The sequence below is a fragment of the Monodon monoceros genome, unplaced genomic scaffold, assembly GCF_005190385.1.
Source record: "Monodon monoceros isolate NGI ecotype Baffin Bay Population unplaced genomic scaffold, NGI_Narwhal_1 Super_Scaffold_21, whole genome shotgun sequence".
In the NCBI taxonomy this organism is placed as follows: Eukaryota; Metazoa; Chordata; class Mammalia; order Artiodactyla; family Monodontidae; genus Monodon; species Monodon monoceros.
In genome coordinates, this window is record NW_021703778.1 from 63168077 (window position 1) to 63176922 (window position 8846).

The following is an 8846-nucleotide window of genomic DNA, read 5'->3' on the forward strand; positions in this document are numbered from 1 at the left end:
AAAATACTAGCAGACAGACTCCAGCAGCACATTAAAAGGATCATACACCACGATCAAGTGGGGTTTATCCCAGGAATGCAAGGATTCTTCAATATACACAAATCAATCAATGTGATACACCATATTAACAAACTGAAGGAGAAAAACCATATGATCATCTCAAAAGATGCAGAAAAAGCTTTCAACAAAATTGAACACCATTTATGATAAAATCTCTCCAGAAAGTAGGCATAGAGGGAACTTACCTCAACATATTAAAGGCCATATATGACAAACCCACAGCAAACATTGTTCTCATTGGTGAAAAACTGAAATCATTTCCAATAAGATCAGGAAGAAGACAAGGTTGCCCACTCTCACCACTATTATTCAACATAGTTTTGGAAGTTTTAGCCACAGCAATCAGAGAAGAAAAAGAAATAAAAGGAATCCAAATCAGAAAAGAAGAAGTAAAGCTGTCACTGTTTGCAGATGAAATGATACTATACATAGAGAATCCTAAAGATGCTACCAGAAAACAACTAGAGCTAATCAATGAATTTGGTAAAGTAGCAGGATACAAAATCAATGCACAGAAATCTCTTGCATTCCTCTACACTAATGGTGAAAAATCTAAAAGAGAAATTAAGGAAACATTCCCATTTACCATTGCAACAAAAAGAATAAAACACCTAGGAATAAATCTACCTAAGGAGACCAAAGACTTGTATGCAGAAAACTATAAGACACTGATGAAAGAAATTAAAGATTATACAAACAGATGGAGAGATATACCATGTTCTTGGATTGGAAGAATCAACACTGTGAAAATGACTATACTACCCAAAGAAATCTACAGATTCAGTGCAATCCCTGTCAAACTACCAATGGCATTTTTCACAGAACTAGAACAAAAAATTTCACAATTTGTATGGAAACACAAAAGACCCCGAATAGCCAAAGCAATCTTGAGAAAGAAAAACGGAACTGGAGGAATCAGGCTCCCTGACTTTAGACTATACTACAAAGCTACAGTAGTCAAGACAGTATGGTACTGGCTCAAAAACAGAAATATAGATCAATGGAACAGGATAGAAAGCCCAGAGATAAATGCACGCCTTATCTTTGATAAAGGAGGCAAGAGTATACAATGGAGAAAAGACAGCCTCTCAATAAGTGGTGCTGGGAAAACTGGACAGCTACATGTAAAAGATGAAATAGAACACTCCCTAACACCATACACAAAAAAAACCTCAAAATGGATTAAAGACCTAAATATAAGGGCAGACACTATAAAATTCTTAGAGGAAAACGTAGGCAGAACACTCTATGACATAAATCACAGCAGGATCCTTTTTGACCCACCTCCTAGAGAAATGGACATAAAAACAAAAATAAACAATTGGGACCTAATGAAACTTAAAAGCTTCTGCATAGCAAAGGAAACCATAAACAAGTTGAAAAGACCACCCTCAGAATGGGAGAAAATATTTGCAAATGAAGCAATGGACAAAGGATTAATCTCCAAAATATATAAGTAGCTCATGCAGCTCAATATCAAAAAAACAAACAACCCAATCCAAAAATGGGCAGAAGACCTAAATAGACATTTCTCCAAAGAAGATATACAGATTGCCAACAAACACATGAAAGGATGCTCAACATCCCTAATCATTAGAGAAATGCAAATCAAGACTACAATGAGGTATCACCTCACACCAGTCAGAATGGCTATTATCAAAAAATCTACGAACAATAAATGCTGGAGAGGGTGTGGAGAAAAGGCAACCCTCTTGCACTGTTGTTAGGAATGTAAATTGATACAGCCACTATGGAGAACAGTATGGAGGTTCCTTAGAAAACTAAAAATAGAATTACCACATGACCCAGCAATCCCACTACTGGGCATATACCCTGAGAAAACCATAATTCAAAAAGAATCACGTACCAAAATGTTCATTGCAGCACTATTTAGAATAGCCAGGACATGGAAGCAACCTAAGTGTCCATCGACAGATGAATGGATAAATAAGATGGGGCACATATATACAATGGAATATTACTCAGCCATAAAGAGAAAGGAAATTGAGTTATTTGTAGCGAGGTAGATGGACCTAGAGTCTCTCATACAGAGTAAAGTAAGTCAGAAAGAGAAAAACGAATACCGTATGCTAACACATGTATATGGAATCTCAAAAAAAAAAAAAACAAAGGTTCTGAAGGACCTAGGGGCAGGACAGTAATAAAGATGCAGATATAGAGAATGGACTTGAGGACACGGGGCTGGAGGGGGAAGGGTAAGTTGAGACGAAGTGAGAGAGTGGCATGGACATATATACACTACCAAACGTAAAATAGATAGCTAGTGGGAAGCAGCCACATAGCACAGGGAGATCAGCTCGGACCACCTAGAGGGGTGGGACATGGAGGGTGGGATGGAGACGCAAGAGGGAGGGGATATGGGGATATATGTACACGTACGGCTGATTCACTTTGTTTTACAGCAACTAACAGAACAATGTAAAGCAACTATACTCCAATAAAGATGTTTAAAAAAAAAATCCCACATGTTGCAAAGAACAGTTTAAAATATAGTCTAAAGTGAATGACTCAAATTCTGTAATTATAAAGAAAAATACTGAGTGATAACACGTATAAGGATATATCGGCATCTCACTTGGCCCTTCATATTTAAGTATTAGAATTTTGTGAGTCTTTTTTCCACTCTTTGGAAATCCACTGAAGTGGATGCAGTAGGGCGCTACTCACATTCCCCTTCAGCACTAGCAACTCACTTTGCCAGCTGCTGGGAGAGTTGGATACTGATGGCTTGCAGCTGAGTCCTCTCCAGGACCTGTCTTCAGCCACAGAGCTGCTCCTGGGTGCAGGCTCCATCAGTGGCCGCTCAGAGGAGGATACAAAGTCCAGACCTCTCTTACCTCACCTAGAACACCTCTGAAGGGCCATCCGAGTTCCAAAACTCCCATAAGATCACCTGAAGCCTCTGTTTCAACTACGCTGCAAGTCAATTCTCTTTTGCCCAGTCCTTCTTCCTTCACTCTCCACTTGGCACATAAATCTCAGAATCTATTTCCTGGAAAACTGACATACAACACAGACCTAGTTGCAATATAGGAGAATAATAGAATATCAAAGATGCCGTATGCCAGGCTAGTTTTAAATGGCTTTCATACTGAAGGAATAAAATTGCAACTTTAGGGAAGCAAGGAAGATGTTATGTAAATATTAATGAAAAACATTTCCATTTGTCCAGAAAATTCAGCTTTACCTATGTTTAGGGAACATGTGCTCAATTTATTTAGGATGCCTTTTTGTTCATTTGAGGGACTCTCCCCACTCCAGTGATGAGATTTGAAGAGCAGGTGCCAACTGCTGTGTCCAACTCCCAAGGCAGGAGTAGGAAAGTGACCCTGGCCTGGCCAGTCCTGGTTCCCCATGTCCTGTCTATAGTGATTAATCCAAGAGAAGGGCATGTGACCAAGGCAGAGCCAATCAGAGTCCTTCCATGGGATTGAACAGTACATAGCAAGAAAGATAGGCTATGTCCTTCCTCTTACATCATAAGCTGTGATAATGTAAGCCTGGAGCTGCTAGCGGCCAGGTACCTCACTGCCCATCTACAGTAGAAGAGAATAAGGCCAACACAGAGAGAGAAGTAGAAACAAGAGATGACAAGGTAAAGAGACAGAAGACCACACTGCACATGCCCTTGGATCCAACTGTTAGTCAGAACTAACCTTGGACAAACCAGCTACGTGAGCCCCAAATATTCCCCTTCATTTTGCTTAAGCTCCGTTGAGTTGGGGTGTCCATCCCTTGCAGCTGAAAGAATCCTGTTGAGTTCACTGCATCAATCATCCAGTCAGAGACAGAGTAAAGTAAAACCAAATAACCACCCTAAGACATAACAGCAAAGCAGAGGTCCCTAGCATCAGAGCCCAGGAGCTCTACCAAATCCCAGCAGAGTCATACAGCTGTGAAACACAGAGGATGCATTCTGGGGAAGCTCTTTGTTAAAAGCTCCAACCGAGAAGCAGAATTAATATAGGCAGAATATAGACTAGAACATAGGCAGAAATAAAACGCTGTTTGTGGTGTAAAAAAAAAAATCACTGGTGACCCCCCCAAAATAAAAACAAACAGGACAATAAAACTCGTACCTGGTATTCTTAGAGGAAAGGAAGCTGTTGAGTTGAGGTCAGGGGAGATGGAGCTCGGGCTGAGAAGGTTGATGGCAGTGGAGAAAGTTCAGGTCCAAGTGGGCAGTCTGGAGGAAGGGGCTGTCAGACTCATGTTCGTGCAGGGCCTTCCACATCAAGAAAGAAGTGGGTGGTAAAGGAGAGGCTGATGGTTTACCCACGTCCCGCAATTCATAAGCAGAGGCAGATCGGCTGTGAAGCTGACAGAAATTAAACTTCAGTACTCCTCCCTTGCAAAGGCCCTTCTAAGATCCTGTGAGGGGCTCTTGAAATTTGTTTACTTGGTCATATGTGTTTGTAAAATTTGCAGAAGTAAGATACCTTAGCCAGAGTGGGTTAACAAGTGCTTTAAGACACTGTCTCTTTCTAACCTGATTTCCCCTCTTTCTTACTGATCCTCACGACATGTGGTATTAAGAGGTCATGAGCATCTTGGGGATCCAGCTAAGGGGGTGTTGAATTGGGGATCCATTTCGATTGGGTTTGGTGGATTATAGTTATGAAGTTCAAGGTCTCTTCCATGTACAGTTATACCAGCACCGCTTACAGTCCTGCTGTAGGAAATGTCCTCCAGGAATACACCTATACACCGTGCTGGCTTATAAAGGTGCAGGACAAGAGGTGCTAGGGCCATGTCAATGTGTCCTCTGCCACCCAACACCAGACATATGTGGGTAAGGGGGGAGAAATGCATTCTGAAATGTACAGAGCCAGAACGCAGTTCCATGGAACATTCTTCCAATCATCAAGTGTGGAAACTTCTAAGAACAGGATCTAGTGCTCATCACCACCTCGTCAGAACAGGGGTTGCATTTCCTGTCAACGATAAACTCAGTAATTCAGGGGACACAATCACGGTATATTTTCTAAAATTTTGTTACCTGGATTCATAGCCAGTTGACTAGACCTTGTGCTTATTCAAGGGACTCGTTCCTTCCACATCTTTCTACCTGCTTGCTGAAATCTACCTGGTGCCTGGGATTCCTTTAACAGGAGTAAGAGAACCCTATTTTTCTACCATACAGCTTAAAACGCAAATATTTGATTTGATTAAATCTTCAGTGTAAACTGGTTCCATTTTTCACTGTTTGTAAGATGTGGGATGGGGAGCTGGTTGGGGCGGGGCGTGGACCAAAGGATCAGAGTGGGGGAAGGGAAGAGCGAAGAGGAAGCAGGAAGGAGGAAGGAGGGTGAGGACCCTTCCCACCTAGGGGAGATGGAAGGACACAGAAATGAAACAGGGAAGAGGGAACAACTTTACAGACTAGCAACTTCTGTTCCACTTACCTTCAGCACGGCGGTGCCAAACAGGAGCTGTGTGTTGAGGGATGCTGGCATGCGGCTGCCAGCGTGGGTAGTCGGCTGCATGATTTATGAAGGGTTTTTTAGCACAGCCCCACATCCTGCAAAGAAGGTTCGTTCCCCAGGGATTCGTTACTCAAGGAGCACTGTGCAAACACCACTTCCTGGGGGATGTTAATAGTGTCTGTAAGCAGGAGAGAGAGAGCGCGAGAGGGAATCATTGTTTTAGCAGAGAGAGAAATTAGCTCACAGCTGCAAAAGAAAACTCGCCTCTGTGTAGAACAGACCCCTTTGCTAACAACTGAACAATAAGCCACTTTCTTATGAAGGACTTTTGATATCTGCAAAGTAGATTCTGCTAACTAAAAAGTAAGTACTTTCTTCGAGCGTCTAGGCTTCTTGTGGTCAGCGTTTCCTTGGAAAGATGGAGTACTAGGCGGTGCTATCTAATTCCAGCCGAGAGCTGGATTTCGGCTGTTTATTTACATGAGTTGTTTGTGAATGTGAGCTGGTATACATGAAGGAGAAAGATGGGACTTTTAGGGCAATGGTGTGCCACCCGTCCCCACTCCCCAGGACTGGCTTTCAGCCCTACAAGGGAGAGGTGGGGCCGGACATGGAGGGAGCTGCTTCCAGGAAAGTTGGTTTGAGGCTCCAAGTCTCTGCGGGGGCGTGGGAGACAAAGAACAGCACAGAGCTGGGAAAGGAGAAATCTCCTGGGCTTGGGAGCATCGCGAAGTAATGCCCTGGCCCAGATGTTGGTGACCTCCTGTGCACACAGGCAGCTGCGCTGGTGGCATATTGATGAGGCAGAGTCAGAGGAGTGGAGTAGGACAGAAGCAGACAACAGAATCACGAGCTGGAGGTCAAGCCAGCCTAGGAATCTCTTCGGCTTCATCCCCCTTGACTCACACCCTAACTCGATCTCACCATTCCTAAGACCAGGAAAACTGAGATCTCCAAGGAAAAGGAGGGAAGAGGTGGTGTTTCTCCCACACCTAAAACTAACCGCCTGCAGTCCACTCCGAGGGCAGGAGACACTCCTGCATGGAGGGCAGCCCACGGTCACCTCATCACACCAGTCTCAAGGTAGGGGACAATCCAGTATGAGACAATGGGGCTAGGGCTCTCAGAGCCTAAATACAGAGATACCAAAGAGGTGCATTTTAAGAGGGGACTCTTCTCTAGGAGACCACACTGAGAAGCCAATCCCAGCACCTTTGACTTAACCCCCCACCCTGGCAGGGAGAAGAGTTTCCTGAGCCCTTGCTTCCCAGATGCTAATCTTAGAACTCATTCTCCAGGACTGAGATTTCCAGCGGGCCTGTGGAATCAGACAGAACCTCCCACCCCCTGAAAAGTAACCCTGGGATTGAGCAGAGGACAAACCTCTCCCTTCTGTCCCCCAATCTCCTCCCCCTTGTAACATTGTTGTATCCATCAGGACTCTTATTGCCACAAACGGCAGAAACTCATTGAAACTGACTTCAGCCACAAAAATTTGCAAGGTGGGGTAGCAAGGTGGAGATGTGCTCATATCATTGAGATGTCCAGAGTCTCATTCATCTTTAGGCTTGGCTAAATCCAGGGGCTCAATTATTTCATCAGGACAATGTTTCTAGCTCTTGATGGCTCTCTTCTGTTGGGCTCAAATGGTGGCAAAAATGACCCCAGCAGTTCTACATTTTTATGGACCTGAGAGTCTGAAATTTCAGAAAGAGAGAGACTTTCTTTCCCTAAATGTAGGGAAGGCAAAAGTAGCAAAGCAGTTTCTTAATGGTCAAGCTTGGCCCATGTGGTCAGTTTTGAAACAATCACCATATCCAAGAGGATGGGACAGCCCAGTTGGAAACGGGAATGGGACCAGCTCCACTTCAACACATGGACTGAAAGTGCGGGGTGATTCCCCAATGGAAAACTGGGAAGTGCTCTCAAAACATGAGGGAAGAAAAGCTGGACAAGCAAAAACAGATATGCACTATAATTATTACTCATATAAGATCTAGTTTAAATGATCAGAAAGGTCAGGCTTGAAGGGGACCGGAGTTACCAAAAATACTCACAACGGACACATGAAAGAGAGAGGGGGCATTCCATAGCTATTTTGTGGCAGCAGAAAGAATTAAATTATGGGCCAGCTGCGTTCACTCAAGTCTCAGGTCTTATATGGCTTCCACCAGCAAACAAAGCCACCTTCTTTTTCAGCCCTGCCCCTCTCCTCACTGGCTCTCTGCAAGAGTCATGGGCTGTCTATTCTGATCATGACAATCAGGGCGACTTCCATGCTTATCGTCATCTTCTAGCTAGGACTGCCCTGTCCTCAGCTCCCTGAACAGAGGCAATGCTGGACTTTTCCTTGCCCGGTGGTAGCCACTGACTGGAGAAGAGATGGGCGCATGATACAAGAGTGTTTCATCTGTGGGCACCTCCATGAGATGCTGTGGAGGCAACAGCAATCAACAAAACCAATCAGACTGGGACGCTGGGAGAGTACCTAGTGGCAGCCTCTGATCTTGGTGGCTTTTTGCTGCCAGTACTACGTGTAGTCCACATGACTCCTCACATTAGCCACCACCCTATTTTTCTTAAGAGGGTCTTAGGAAGTTTCACCACTTCAATTTAAACCTCTCTGCCAGAGGAACAACTCACTAAACCCTAGGAGCAGCAGCTCTCGTTCTCCCAAATCCTCTCTGTGACAGGCTAAGTCACAAAGCAGCTCAGAGGGGGACACCACGACAGCTAAATTCTCAACATTGTTTTCAGGAAACATGGATGCTCAGGGTGGCAGACAACACAGTGCACACACAGCGGGGGTTCTGTGCTATCAAAGGCATCTGTCCATAGAGCAAACTCTCTCCAGGTTGGGAGAATGAACGTTCAAGAGGGTGGAAGGGAAAGGAGGTCAGGACACCCAGCAGTGCACAGTCCTTACTCCAAGAGAGTGGCTCGTTAAAAACACCACAGACAGAGCAAGATGGAAAGGTGCTTCGGGCTGCCTACCTTTGCCCTGGAACATAGGAACGCTTCAGTAAAAAAAAAAAAAAGAGGAATAAAAAACGACAAAAGCTATGGATAAGAACCAGTATAACAAATGAGAGAAAAAGCCATTGCTTCCAGCCGTATAATATATGAATTTTCTCTACTTGTCAGCTCCTCGAAAATGGAATCCTGAGTCCTTTCAGTCAACATCAAGCCTTTCCTGCCTAGTTAACATTAATAGAGGGAGGCAGGGAAGACGTGAGGGTAGCATTTGATAAGCGCTGGAGGAACACTGCTTTAGAAAAGCACATTAACCCTTTTTGCCTGTTCCAGCTCCTGCGGGGGGGGGGGGGGGGGGGGGGGGGG